General features: G+C 39.3%; 1 pseudogene; it reads left to right on the forward strand.

Moving 5' to 3' along the window:
- Positions 1-15,962, forward strand: part of LOC116458569 (aldo-keto reductase family 1 member B10-like) — a 63,316-nt pseudogene that overhangs the window by 5,134 nt on the left and 42,220 nt on the right.

Raw genomic sequence — 15,962 nt, forward strand, 5'->3', positions numbered from 1 at the left:
ACATTGGGGCCAGGCCATAGTGCAGAAAAAAGTGAGCTGCCTCTTTTTCAGGGTTTGCAGGTCAATTGGTCCCAGTGGCTTAGGATATATTTCAAGGGGGAGCCTGTTGATGCCTGAGTGTTTCCCATCTGAAAGACAAAACCGCCCACGGTTTTGGTTTGTTTCTCCCCCTGCCCAAGAACCCACAACAGTCCCTGGACCCTGCTGATTGGAATAGTTGCACTCACTGATGCAGCAACAGAAACATCTCTTGCCCAAGAACCCGCAACAGTCCCTGGACCCTGCTGATCGGAATAGTTGCGCTCACCAACGTAGCAGCAGAAACACTAGTATTCCTCTTAGACCAAAAAGAGGACCAAGGAAGGTCGGATTATTGGCCCTTACTGATGCATTCTCGAAAACCTGCATTCTTGCCTGTCCTCTTAGACCACAAAAAGGACCAAGAAAAATTGGATTTAGTGGCCCTTACCAATGCATTCTCGAAAACCTGTTAGAGTCCTAAGCATTCTCTTGTTAGTATTGGGACCTTACCACTGTCCTATAAAGATGTTATGCCCCAAAAATGAAGTGGATGGCCATACCCTGAGGGAGGGAAGGGATCTCCAGAGTTGGAAGAGTGATGCCTTTTGTCCTCACTTATATGAATAGGAAAGATACCATTTCCGAAGCTCCCCATATCCTAGCTTCAGGAATAGCTTTTGTTAGGCCTGCTTGTCTGAGGAGGGATCCTAAAATTCCAGATAGCCTCCCACCCAGATGGGGCTTTGGGCAAAAATTATGTCTTTCTGATTGGTGAGCCTGGGTGCCTAAAGAAGGTAAAAGAGTCCTGAAGTTTATACTAGAAATCATTCTTATAGGAGAAACTAGAAAAGCGCCAGAGACAGGGAGCGGTTTTTAGAAGCAGACTAGCCTCAGAGAAGAGAGGCAAGAGGAAGTTTGTCTGACAGGCATTAGGACCCAGGAGGCAAGGGTCAGGAGACAGGGTAGATGGGCAAGTCTTGCTTGGGTGACATGACTTTGAGAGTTCCATGGCCGCAGGGTCAACCAACTTGTTGTCGGGACCCCGGAGCTGAATGGCTTTCCTCTCTGTCAACCCTCGGCTCAGCCTGGAAGTACCAGAAAAGCAGAAGCTGGTTCCAGGCAAACCAACACTCCCAACTCCAAAGAGTCAGGGGTTGTCAGAGAGCCCTTTCCCAGAAAGCCTGGCATCAGTGTCTTTAGTCCAGTGGCCACGTTAGTTGCTTTTAATTGACCGACAGGTGCCCAGTATTTAGCCCCAGAATTCTAAGGAAAAATAGGACAGAATAGCAAGCAAAAGGGGTCTGATGGTACTTACCACTTGGCAATAGGTGAGAGTCCCATCTGGGTTGCCAAAATGTGTCCAGAATTGGTTCCTTCTGGTGGGTACTTGGTCTCGCTGACTTCAAGAAAGAAGCCGCGGACCCTCGCGGTGAGTGTTACTACTCTTAAAGATGGTGTGTCCGGAGTTTGTTCCTTCAGATGTTCAGATGTGTCTGGAGTTTCTTCCTTCCGGTGGGTTCGTGGTCTTGCTGACTTCAGGAGTGAAGCCACAGACCTTCACAGTGAGTGTTACAGCTCTTAAAGGCAGCGCATCTGGAGTTGTTTGTTCCTCCCAGTGGGTTCATGATCTGGCTGACTTCAGGAATGAAGCCACAGACCCTCGTGGTGAATGTTACAGCTCATAAAGGTAGTGCGGACCCAAAGAGTGAGCAGCAGCAAGATTTATTGTGAAGAATGAAAGAACAAAGCTTCCACAGCGTGGAAGGGGACCCGAGCAGGTTGCCACTGCTGGCTCAGGTGGCCAGCTTTTATTCTCTTATTTGCCCCCCGCCATATCCTGCTGATTGGTCCATTTTACAGAGTGCTGATTGGTCCATTTTACAGAGTGATTGGTTCCGTTTTTATGGAGTGCTGATTGGTGCGTTTACAAACCTTTAGCTAGATACAGAGCACTGATTGGTGTGTTTTTACAGAGTCCTGATTGGTGCATTTACAAACGTTAAGCTAGACACAGAGCACTGATTGGTGCATTTTTACAGAGTGCTGATTGGTTCGTTTGCAAACCTTTAGTTAGACACAGAGTGCTGATTGGTGCATTTGTACAGAGTGCTGATTGGTGTGTTTACAAACTTTTAGCTAGACACAGAGTGCTGACTGGTGCATTTACAATCCTTTACCTATTCAGAAAAGTTCTCCAAGTCCCCACCTGACCCAGAAGCCCAGCCAGCTTCACCTCTCAAGAGGAGATAAATGTTTATACAGTGTAACTTAAGCAATGCTACTCAAACTGCAGGTCTGCGATGAGAAAAGGAGCTTGTACCAGAATATAAGTTAATGAGTGCTTCCTTCATCTAGAAAGTCTCACTACAAAGTGCTTAGGGTGTAGCTGATTTACTTGCAGGCACAAGCCTCTTATCTCGTTTCATAGACCAGTTAAAAATTGGGAACTTCTAATTACATTTTGAACAGTGCTAATTTAAAGTAGGGGCCTCCATTGTTCAAGTTCCAGTATTTGAGAGACTTTCTTTGCACTAAACATCACCTTCTCCATCAAATCAATTTCCCCATTGCCAGGAGGGATCAGAAGCAGAAAAGCATCCTGGTCAGGATAATGAAAGGTAAAGAAAAGAGGTGGGGAGGGTGCCAAATAAACTTGACCTAATCTTCCATTTTGCACACAGGAACTCAAAGTCACCTATCATATGCTAGAAGCTAGTGATTAAACTGGTTACAGATTACTCGCTGAATCCCAGGCAAAAATAATGTGGTTAAAAACAGTAATTAAGCATGTGAAAAATCAGATGTATTGGCTAACAGTCCTGTTCACCTTCAAAAATTGTGCAGCCTCAATTATCTGTCACTTTCCGTTAGATTTGCAACTTTGCTAAACTCCAGAGTTCCACCCCGCAGTACCACGTCACTTAAAATCCAGTATCCAAACAAGAATCAGAAAATCACACTTTTTAAATCTCTAGACTAGCATTCCCATGAGCCAATGATCCATAAATAAACACTATTTTCAAGTCTTCATTACAAAGCGCATAATTTCTCTTCAGGCCTGTTTGGGTTGCCAACTTCTCTTCTTAAATCTTAATCCCTTCTATTCCAAAAAAAAAATAGAAACATGCAAACAGAAGTTCATAGGGAATAGAGAATGAAACTCCCATCCTTCTGTAGCTACGGTCTTTCTCTAAATATTATCACTGAATAATAAAACTTCACAATTTAAAAAGTTTTTTAATACAGGAAGACTATATTCTTTAATAATTCATAACTCTACCTCTCACTTCATACCACATAATGTTGATATCTCTAATCTCTCCACTTTGATTACTTGGGACCAGTCACCACTTCCAATAATTAGTTGTATTTATCACTAATTCCTTAGCTTTCTTCCTCCTACTCTATTTACACAACCATGGTTCCCAAACTCAACAATGACAGAATTAAAACTTATCTTCTCTGACTTCTACCACAGCCACGCCTTATTCAATTCTCATGTTTTCCCTATAGAAAAACCTAATACTGAATTGCTCCTCTAGCATGTGCCCTCTATCCCTTTTCTTTCTATTCTGTTGCCTACAGATTTTCTCCAAATACTTCTAATTTCTCCAAAGATTCACAATAAGTAAAGAATTTATTCTTCCCATTCCTATTTATTTGTCACAGTTGTATCATAAAAGTCATATAAATCACTATGTCTACATGGTCTTCTAACAAAGTTAATTATACATTCTGTTATTTTCATGTCCAAAGTAACATAAGTGATCAACAATACTATCTATTGGTTTCAGGCAGAGCTGAAGTATTTTCAACTGTGACATGTAGCTTTGTTGATATCTGTAAAAGTTTATTAAGTGGAAATTTTGTAGGTAGGAGAGATTCCATCCTTCTAAACACTAAGTATTTTGGTATCTATGTGCCTGATAACAATGTTTTGCACATCATAGACAATAAATGTATCATTTTGTAGACTAGGAATTTTACAATGCTTTAAAAGAATAACAGTAAAAACACATCTTAAATATCACAACTTTTACCTTCAAACATAGTGTTCTCTAATCCAACACTTCCACACTTAGAAACAGAGATTAAGGAAATTGTCTTAAACATATCTATATACATACATATACACATAAATAAATAAATACACAAGATGTTTACCATAGCGTCTAAATGTTCAGCAATGATTAATAAAATTATATTCATTCACTTGAAAAATGTTACACAAATTTAAAATAACACCACTGTAGAATAGGTAATATTCTGTGGAAAATGTTTTGGTATATGGTTAAACGAAAAAGCAAGGTTCCAAATTTTATCTATAGTATTATTGCAATTACTTTTAAAGCCATCTAGAAAAAAAAAGACTAGAAGGAAACACATCAATGAAATTACAGGTAATATTTTTCTGTGCTTTCAAAATCCTACGATGAACATTTAATGCTTTTATAACGAAAAAAAGTTTTACCATAAAAATCCCAATCTTTACTCAAATAAAAAGGAAGATTTAGACTATGTGTAGGAGGTAACAAATGGGAATAACTTTGTCTATACTGTCTGTATTTTAGGTTTCTCCATTTAACAAACTTGTCCTATGGTTCTACTGAGATAATTTTTTTATAATGGACAATGAAATTTTAATAGCACACTCAAATATGCCATTCAAATCTGACCATGGATAATCTGAATCTTCAAATCACAACTATTCTCAATATGTTGAGCTTTCAATCTGTCTAAAACACTAGCCACAAACTCAGAACCAATGCAGACTTGAAATCCTGCTTTTCCCACTTTGTTTTAAGCAAATCATTGCATTCTCACATTATCTCCAGAGATCTTAGCAGGCACATATCAGTGACTCAAAACCTCTACAGTAAATGAACTTTCTGATGTCTAACCCTAATTTCTTCTTATTTCCATTTGAACTCATTTCTTTTATTTCTGTCTTCTGTGTAACTGACAGCAGCTGCTCACAATCATTCAGATCCCATTAGATAGTGACCTTTTCTTTACATGATTGATCATTACATCTCATGATCATTCCATACAGTGATTTTCATTTGACTATAACTGGTCATCGAACAGTTCTGACAGCATTCCCCAACCTCCTAATATTCCTTCCAATTATAAAACAAATAGACATTAAATTCAGAAATTAATGCTTTTTGCCATTATCTCACTTGAAACATCTTCCATTTACTATGAATTAGCTTTTGGTTGAAAGTAAAATCCCTTCAAACATATTCCATCTTTGCTTCCTTTTCCCCACTCCCATGCCAAAGCACAAGCATCCAGGCCATATCTTATCTTTTCCTGCACAGTATCCAATCGGCTTTTTATAGCCAGAAACTCTCTGAATGCAAAGCACGACCTTGGCTACCAGCTTCCCCCGGCAATAGTTCGAAAGTTATTTATAACTTTAAAATTAGCGTGAAAGCCTACGTTTCTCATAACTAGTCAAAACATTCCTATTTCATATAATAATGTGATCTTCCTCAATTCAGAAGAAAAACCCACATTTTAAACCTATGATTATAACTAAGACAAAGGAATTCAATGCAGAAATGAGAATTCGCTGAAGTTCAGCTCTTCTCTTTACAAACTTGACTCTTACCTTTCTGTTTCTTCCTATAAAGTAAATGGGCTTAAAATTCAGCTCCCGTAGGGAATTTTCCAAAAAGAGCTTTGTGGGGGGTGGAAAAAGGCTTCTTGGTGGTCACAGAGTTACAGAGTACCAAACTGAGAGGCAGATGACAGTGGGGCAGTCAATTTAGCTGAGCGTTGTTCACCCAGGATAAGAAAGAAAGGGGAGGTTACAAGCCAGGGTGGGTGGTATCTAATCCTGAACCGCTAGTCACTGACCTCACTGACAACTTGTTACTGAAAATACTTCGTTGAAAAAGGCCAGACACATACTTTGCCTAGAGACCTACAAACATAGCTCTGAATAAGTTAGATTTGCATTTCCCTAGTTCTTTCCAAAAGAAGAACCTCTTCTATCTAATTAAAGCCAAAGGCTAGAATTATTGAAAGTGAAAAATGATAAAGCAGGAAAAACAGGAGTCCAGGAAATCCTCACATCAAAAGATCAATTATGTAAAATTCAATATCTTCAGAACCCTAGAGATGATGGCAGCAAGGCCATGTGTCACATCTGAGATCGTATTTTTCTTCTTCTGAAATATTACCTGTCTCATCCCTTGTACCAAGCATCACAGTCTCTCCTTCCAGTATTTATGAGGAACCACATCATTATCAGTAAAGAATCTAAACTGAAGATTTACCAAAAACTCCATAGGTAAACCCATTATTAAATTTAAGCCACCAAAAAAACAGTCTTCTCCACCAAAATTTCTTTTTTCTCTCTGTGACTATTCTTTTTCACATTTCCTTTTCCCTTTTTTTGATATCTTCTCTCTCAATATCTTCACATCACCGAAACAATCTTTATCATTTCATCAATTCCTTGACATCCCACTCGAACTTCTGTGGCATTTCCTTGGACATTACCATTTTTCTGACTTTCTTCTAATAGCTTCTAAAACAAGAGGTGCTAACTAAAATATGAACTACTTGTTTGAGTTTTGGCAGTCCTGTTCTTAAAAGGCTGAATTCAAAATAAAAAGAAAGCATTTATTTATTAGCTCTCCAGATACTCTTAGCACAAATTTCAGGGAGCCCAGAGGAAAGGCAGGGTCTGGGAACTGTCAGAGAATCAACTATGAAAGGAGTTCATTTTATATGATTTTCAGGATAGCCTTCAAAACAACTGTATTTTTATGTAGCTACCTTTAAAATGGGCATAATTGACAATACATTTATCTAAAGATTCTTAGTTGCTAACATGCTATCCTCCCCAGATTTTTTTAAAGCAGCTTTTTCCCCCTGGAGAATCTAGGAATAGCCTCTTTTCACAGTGAAACAAAGAGTAAGTTTTATGTCTCTCAATCCATCTTTTCTTGAATAAAGAAATCACTTGACACTTGCAAAATAGCAGGTTTTGTTTTAGAGCTTTAATAATGAATGTTTTCCAAACCAGGACTGTTGAATTGAGCCCAAGATGAGATATCCAAATTCTACCATAAGCCTAGCTTGTCCTGCTGTGAAACCACAAGAAGTTACTCACCTGCCCTGTACCTCTCCATTCCATCTACAAAATGTAGATGAGAACTCTTATTCTTTTTATTTGCTTTTCAGAGGATATGTGAATTAAATGGATAAAAGCTGAAGAGCTTTAAATTACACCAAACTCTTCAGAGACGCAATACAGATAAAACCTTCTTACAGAACTTGGTGTTGTCAAAACAATTAAATATTATAAATATCTGAAATGTAATTTTAAAGAGCTTTTATAGTGGGTTTTTTAATTCCTTCATAAAAATATCTGCAGCCTCCAAGATAGTATTTAGCTGAAGTATTTCCCACTATAGCCACAAGAGGTCCCCTCCTAGCAATTCAAATCACGTTGGATTTGTTGATCGCAGGCCCCATGGTCCTCTGTATTTCTATCTGTTTGCTGACAGAAAACACGTATCACCTATGTCAAATTTCCATGGCTAACTATAGGGTAGGAGACAAAAGCAGAGAAATCTGGCTTTCTCTGTGTGATCGCTGAGGCATGCTGGAGGCTAAATAGTTCCTGTAAACTACACAGCCCCTGCATTTTGCATCCTGGCCCTCTTCCAGATTTTCACAGTAATTCTTTCTTGTCACCTTGCCCAGTCTTGTTCAGTATTTGTTCTCCTTCCCTATTTACTTGTTTCCTTTCTTTATACTTTGCAAACTTTAAAATTTTGGCTCACATGTCTCTTGCAAGCAATCAAACATTGAGGGTAGAAGAGCTGGAAAAAAAAAAGAGAGAGAGAGAGAGAGAGAAAAGAGAGAGAATAAATCATGGCCATTACTAGCAATTCTCCTGAGGTAATCAAAAGTGACTTTTTTGGTTCTGGGCATCAGGACTGGCCCCAAACAAAGTCATTCAATTGGATGTACTGAGAAGCCCCTTGATGCAGAGCCCTGTGTTAGGAGCCAGCTAGAAGATTACAGGAGAGAAGGGAGGCCTCCAAAAAGAAGATAATTCTATCCCTGTCAGTAGCCCCTCTTGGAAAATAAGTCCTCCAGGGTGCAATATGCTCTTTAGTCAGAATGGAGTAGTTTCTTCTTGTCAATAAAATCCCTTATAGAATGAAAATCACTTTTGCATGAAACATGAGTCCATTTCATCTGTACATAGTATCTCAAAATACTGGCAATTTCAGGTTGGGGCTTTAAAAATATGTAATTTTCTGAACAGCTATAACACCTTTCTAAAATGAGATTTAAAGCTAGGAATAATTCCTGTTTGTGATAATTAAAATCATTTTTTTCAAAAATATGTGATAAATAGTTCTGGCACCTTGTCAGGTATTTTAGGTGAATCTAAATGAATCTGCCCCTGATTTGAAGGTCTTATGTACTATTAATACAACAAAAAAAGTTTCTCACTCTCCCTTCCCAACCATCCTTATTATTAGCAGCTAACCAACTCTCCTGCCTTACTAAGAAGAACATAAGCCATCTGGAAGATGTTTCACATCTTTCCATCATCAAATCTATAAACCCACCAACACCGACTCTCATCTTCTCTACCCTCCCTCCTATTAAAATGCAAGAAGTCCTCTTGCTCTTACCAAAGGCTAATCTCTCTTGTGTACTGGATCCCTTCTTCCCTCACCTTCTCAAGGACTCTGCTCCTTCATGATCACCTCACACACTGCATTATCACCCCTTCTCCAATGATCAGTGCAAAAATATGCCACAGGACTTCTACCTGAAAATTTTCAACAAACAAAACATACTTTTACCCTACAGCTCCCTGCGGTTGCTACTTAGTTCTCTGTGCCTTCATCATAATACTTCCCAAATGAGTTGTCCACCACCCCTATGTTTTTACCTCTCACTTCACAACCCACTAAGATGATCTATTTCCCCTTCACTCCCAAAAGGGCCATTTTTAAGTCTATCAACAACCTCCAGGTGGCCAAGCCATTCTGTCACCTGAAGGGATATCACATCTCAACCTATGGCTTTAAATGAGATCTTTAAATGAGATAGGATGTTGAGTGGGACTTTTCCTGTTGCCAATAATTGGTGACTATGGCTCAAAATGAAAGAAAATGAAGCCGCCTAGGTACATGCTAAGGAATTTCCAGTATTTGAGGATAGACATCTCACTCAGGGATTACTAAGAAGCAGTTAAGAAAAGAGCTACATGCTCTTCCTCTCCTATGCCCTCTCCTAGTGTAACCGAAATACAAGTTCAGTTGCCCACAGCTTGCAGAGTCCAATTAACAAGAGCGAAGTCTGGTATAAAGAAGGTGACTTTTTATTCCAAAGCTGGCTTAGGGGAAGAAGTGCAGACTTCTGCCTTTAAGCGTGCTGCTTCACTTTTGAAGCAGAAAGCAGGTGCTTTTAAAAGGGGTCTTGGCATGAATGGCATGCAGGGGAGGGAAATGCAGGTGGGGGTCTGCATAACTTGCTCTGGTGCCTTATCTACTGGGCAGTCAAGCTGGTGACCACTAGTGTCTCTGTGGGCAGAACTAGCTTGTAAAAATAGCTGAAACTCTCCAGTTAGGAAAGAGTTTTGTAGCAGGCATACTTTGAGGTGTAGATTAACTGTCTGTCATCTCTCAAAACAGTCTCCTGGTGGGAGAGAGTTGGGCTCTGGAGCTTGTAAGCACATAGTTGGATTAACTCACCCTGCAGGGATTGTCTGGTGAAGAGGAGGTAAAAGGTTATAATTGCATTTCTAAAGAGCTAAGTAGGGAGTGGGAGAAAGGAGGAAAGAAAAAAGAAGAAAAAAATAAATAATCTCTTAGAAAAATGGGGGTACTCAGTTACACTAGCCATAATATTAAAGGAAAAGTTAGTGGACTTGAAAAGTTAGGGGAACAAGGCCAACTACTTCCTCTCCTCTTGAAGATACCAGAGCAGAAATGATGAAAAAAAACTCCCCATTCCAAGTCCCTTGGGAGGACATCTGGTCAGTGTTGGGGAAAAGGGAGGGAGATTTAAATTAGAATGAAATGGAAGTGTTAAATTGGACAAGCAGGGCTTTAAAGAACTAAAAATGGCAGGCACCCACCTGATGTGTCATTAAGGAATAGGAAAGGGAGAGGCAACAGAGCAAAGGGAGATACAGATAGAAGAAAACAAGCTAGTTCACTCAAACCAGTTATACATGCATATGCTAATGGTTCCCAGCTTTGTATCCTAGTCCAGACCTCTCTCATGACCCCCATAGCAATATATCCAAACTGCCTTGTCCATTTGAATAAACAATACACACTTCAAACTTGATATGTCCCAAAAAGGAGCTCTTGATTTTGTCTCTCAAACCTATTTTTCTCTGTCATTCATATCCCAATAATTGGTACCATCAACCAATTACTGCATAAGCCAAAGCCTAGGAGTCATCCTTCATTCATTCTTTTCCCTCATTACCATCAAGAATTCCCACTGATCCTACTTACAAAATTTGTCTTTAACATGTGCACATTTCTCTAGCTCTCCTACCCTGACTATTCCAACATTGGTAGCCATTCTCTACATAGCTTCTAAGTGATTTTTCAGAACTTAGAAGTTTAGCTCATGTTATTCTCCTGCTTAAAATTATCCAAAGGCTTCCTATTACTCATAGCAGAAAATACAAATTCTTTACCAAATCTACAAGGCCCTGCATGATCTGGCTGTTGTCAACCTCTTTCACCTCGACTCACAACATTCTTTCCCCTCGACTCAAAACACTCTCCCCTCTAATATACTGACTCCAGATATACTCTCTATTTATAAAATAACCAACCATATTCCCCTAGGGCAATTGCACTTGCTGTTCCTTTGCCTGAAACCATTTGCTCCCAGCTATTTACATGTCTGGCTCATTTTCATCTTTGATATAATCCTTCACCTTCTCATAGAGGTATTTCCTTACTATTTTTTATCTCACTGTTCCCAGTCACTTATCACAACCTTGCATTTTTTTTTGTTTACTTATTCTGTCTTCACCATTGGGATAAAAGCTAGGGGCAGTGGCAGTGTCCACTACTGTATGGCACATGCAAATTAACTATAATACAAGGTAAGCATCAATAGCTATAGGAATTAAATGGAGGTAGGGATAGCTCCAAGAGGAGGGGATAATCAAGGAAAATTTCCTGGTGAAAGTTACATTCACCTTGATACAAAATGAAAGATGTCAGCTTCATCAGAGATTGGTATTCTATTAATTTTATTTCTCCAATAGCCTTCAAATCCATTGCCTTATCTCCATCTTTACAACTATTAATGCTACCTTACCTTACACAAACTAGAGTTATGCCTTGCTTGTTGTCTTTATGTATTATAGTTACCACCTAATTTCTCTCCCTACCTGTATTTCACTTTGTGTAAACCCAAATATCACATGTAGATGCCAGGCGGGGTGAATTTAGTGCTAATGTTTTCAGTCTCATTTTAACTATTTCAGAATAAACTACTGACGTTGACACATCAACTTTCTTGCCTTGGTAATAATAGAAGGGCTAAAATGAGTATTTTTCTCATTAATTTTTCTCATTTAATTTTCCCAAGGCACCACGCTTCAGTTTTGACAGCCCATCTTGCTGTTAGTCAATAACCTTAACAAGCAGAGTAATTACAGTCAATCATGTCTGCTTTAGTTCATTGATTACTTGGTTACTTCTTTCTCAACTCTTTAATGAGAATTCCCAGCCCACACCTTTCAGGTGACATTTCTTTTATCAATTAATCACCCTCTCAATTCCTTGAATATATTCATAAACCAGACCATCTTGTATTGATGGTTCTAAAAACAACTTGCTTCTGCAGCTTTGAAAATCACAATCATTTTCAGAGATACGACCACCTAGAATGAAATTAACATTTACTGTCATTGAACCTTCTTATTTCAAATTATTTGAACAGGGCTGTATTATACCATTTCTAAAGCATTAACACACTTAATTTTAAAAATAATACAGCTTTTAAAATTTAAAGAAATTGTCCTGTCTTTGCAATTCTAATCTCAAAAGTTCTGTCTCTGTTCTGAGAAAACAAAGACAGTAGATTTTCTGTTTGTGCAAATGTAAAGCAAGTCTCACCTAAATGTCATGAAGGAAATAACTGTAGTTGTTTCACTCTGAGAAATTCAGTGAGCTATGTCTCTGTAGAGTTTTATTGTTTCTTAAAGAGAACTGTTTATTTTTCCTGTATTAATTTACATAGTCCTCGAACCCATCAGAACTAACACTCTCTTTATAAAACAAATATTTTCCAATGTTCCTTTTTAATATCCTGAAATAAAATTTATAGTTACTAACTACATACTGACCATACTAACTCATTAAAAATATATTTTATATATATCTTATATATATGTATGTATTCATATAAATTATATATTTGCATTTCATTATATAAATGATCAGGCACACTTGCACTGGAAAACAGTCACTCTTCCCCTTATGTACAGAATCACTATGAATGTGGCAGCTACAAACGAGATAGATAAGGATGCACTGTTGTATTGTCAATTCAAATACCACAAGCAGCATTTCAGTAGTGACATGATTTTTCTATAATAGTGCACAACTCTTGATATAATACAGAATGAAATAAATACAATCTTCCTTTGATATACCTAAATGGTTGCATTCCTAGAAATTCAGTATATATTAAAACTGTGCCAAAAAATACTATGTGTTTATAAGTAAAACCAGAGTTAGGTTCAAGGCTTAGAAAATTATAAGCAGAACACACATGAATGTCCACTGGGAAATTAGAAAGTTGCATGGGATGTGGGGACAATTCATTGTAGAGGAGAGTTCCACACACTGTAAACCCTCTAAGTTTCTTTGGACTGACAAAGATTCCTTGCTTGACAAAACTGTAGTTGACCTTCTGAAACTTCATCTAGGCCCATTTATGTACTTCCTTGAAAAATCTAGTTTTCATAAACAGCCCTGCTAAGTCAGTTAAGCAAGAATCACCCCTCCCCCCAATCCTCCCGCTCCATTCTGATCTCCCTTGATTGGGTTCCTCATCCGCCACCATTCCCCAGGTGATATCTGATCACCTTGGCCTGTCTTCAGCAAGAATCTAGTTAGATTGGTTTACCCAGAACCCCTCTTACCCCTGATGTTTCTTCCTGGTAATTTTCAGTGACCCCACTCTGGTCACTGTCTATAAATTCCCACTTGCCCATGCTGTATGGAGAGTTGAGCACAATCTCTCTCCTCTACCACAAGACCTACTGCAGTGGTCCCTATACTGTGATAGTCCTAAATAAATTCTTCTTTATCATGCTTTAACAAATATCACCTGTTAATAGTTTTCTTTTTAACAGGCCCCAGCAAATTAAATGCCAGGTGTGTCCCGCAACTACTGTGACAACCAAAACTGCCCCTGCAGTGGAAGGAAGAAAAGAAACTTGAGAAGAAGCATTGCTATAGAACACTGCATGTTTACAAGGGCCCCAAGACTAAAATGAAAAAGGATAGGAAGAAAGGGAGGAAGAGGAGGGGGACAGAGAGGAAGTAGGAGGGGAGAGAGATAAAGGAAGGAAAGAAGATAAATTCTGTAAACAGCCCCATACAGACTGACATAGCACAACCTGGAATGGACTATTTAAGTCCCAAACATGATGTTAAGAGAATTCAGATTTCTAGGAATGCACTAAAGACAGCTATAGCAATTGCCTGGACGAGAGGTGGAGATGGGTGGTACTCACAGGACCAGACCATATCCTATAGTGAAGGAATGAGATTAATCCTGAAGAGAATGGATATCCCCATTGTTACTTATTCTGAGGGAGAAGTTAATTCTGGGACAGGAATGAGAGCTGGAAACCCAGGATTTTAGCCAAAGAGGGGAGAACGTCCCTTTTCTCTCTGAAGCCCCACAGTTTTGGGGGCCTAGCCTCCAGATGGAAGAGACAAACTAGAGAGTATCACACAGTGGCATGTCCACAACAGTGGTAGATAGAAACAATTCAGAAGAACACTTTTCAAGGATACCTTGAAAATGGCCCAGAACTTGGACCAAAGGGTACTATGTGTAGCCACAGTTACTGTTGTAAACCATTATCTGTATTGTCTTTTCTTTATCTTGCCTCTTTCTGGAAAGTCTGGTTAAAATTCTATTCTATGGAAAATTAAGGAAATAATCTGTGTCCTGGCTGGGATGGAATAGTGACCTGGAGAACAGGATCCAAAGCAGCAGGGCAAGGCATCTAAAACAGAAAAACATGGGCCTCGATATAGTTTGGCTGTGTCCCCACCCAAATCTCATCTTGAATTCCCACGTGTTGTGGGAGGGACCCAGTGGGAGGTAATTGAATCATGGGGGCAGATCTTTCCAGTGCTGTTCTCATGACAGTGAATAAGTCTCATGAGATCTGACGGTTTTAAAAAGGGGAGTTTCCTTGCACAAGTTCTTTTCTCTTGTCTGCCACCATGTGAGACATGCCTCACCTTCCACCATGATTGTGAGGCCTCCCAGCCATGTGGAACTGTAAGTCCAATAAACCTCTTTCTTTTGCAAATCGCCCAGTATTGGGTATGTCTTTATCAGCAGTGTGAAAGTGAACTAATACAGTAAATTGGTACCAGTAGAGTGGAGCATTACTGAAAAGATACCCAAAAATGCAGAAGTGACTGGAACTGGGTAATAGGCAGAAGTTGGAACAGTTTGGAGGGCTCAGAAGAAGATAGAAAAATAAGGGAAAGTTTGGAACTCCCTAGAGACTTGCTGAATGACTTTGACCAAAATGATGATAATGATATGGACAATGAAATCCAGTCTGAGGTGGTCTCAGATGGAGATGGGAACTGGAGAAAAGGTGGCTCTTGTTATGTTTTAGCAAAGAAACTGGAGGCATTTTGCCCCTTCCCTAAAGACGTGTGGAACTTTGAACTTGAGATAGATGATTTAGGGTAACTGGCAGAAGAAATTTCTAGCATCAAAGCTTTCAATATATGACTTGGGTACTGTTAAAGGCATTCAGTTTTTAAAGGGAAGCAAAGCACAAAAGCTTGGAAAATTTTCAGCCTGACAATATGATAGAAAAGAAAATCTCATTTTCTGAGGAGAAATCCAAGCCGGCTGCAGAAATTTGCATAAATAATGAGGAGCCAAGTGTTAAGCCCCAAGAAAATGGGGAATAGGTCTCCAAGGCCTATCACAGGTCTCCATGGCAGCCCCTCCCATCACAGGCCCAGAGGCCTTGGAGGAAAGAATGGTTTCGTGGGCTGGGCCCAGGGTCCCCATGCTGTGTGCAGCCTGGGGACTTGGTGCCTTGTGTCCCAGCTGCTCCAGCCATGGCTGAAAGGGGCCAACATAGAGCTCCAGCCATAGCTTCAGAGGGTGCAAGCCCCAAGCCTTGGCAGCTTCCACGTGGTGTTGAGCCTGCAAGTGCAGAGAAGTCAAGAACTGAGGTTTAGGACCTGACAAAAACAAGCAATGGGGAAATGATTCCCTATTTAATAAATGGTGTTGGGAAAACTGGCTAGCCATATGCAGAAAACTGAAACTGGACCTCGTCCTTACACCTTATACAAAAACTAACTCAAGATGGATTAAAGACTTAAATGTAAAACCTAAAACCATAAAAACCCTAGAAAAAAACCTAGGCAATACCATTCAGGACATAGACATGAGCAAAGTCTTCATGACTAAAACACCAAAAGCCATTGGAACAAAAGCCAAAATTGATAGATCAATCTAACTAAACTAAAGAGCTTCTGCACAGCAAAAGAAACTATCTTCAGAGGGAACAGGCAACCTACAGAATGGGAGAACATTTTTGCAGTCTCTCTATCTGACAAAGGGCTAATATCCAGAATCTACAAAGAACTTAAAGAAATTTACAAGAAAAGAACAAACAACCCCATCAAAAAGTGGGC

Source organism: Hylobates moloch, unplaced genomic scaffold (assembly GCF_009828535.3).
Source record: "Hylobates moloch isolate HMO894 unplaced genomic scaffold, HMol_V3 SCAFFOLD_3, whole genome shotgun sequence".
Taxonomy (NCBI): Eukaryota; Metazoa; Chordata; class Mammalia; order Primates; family Hylobatidae; genus Hylobates; species Hylobates moloch.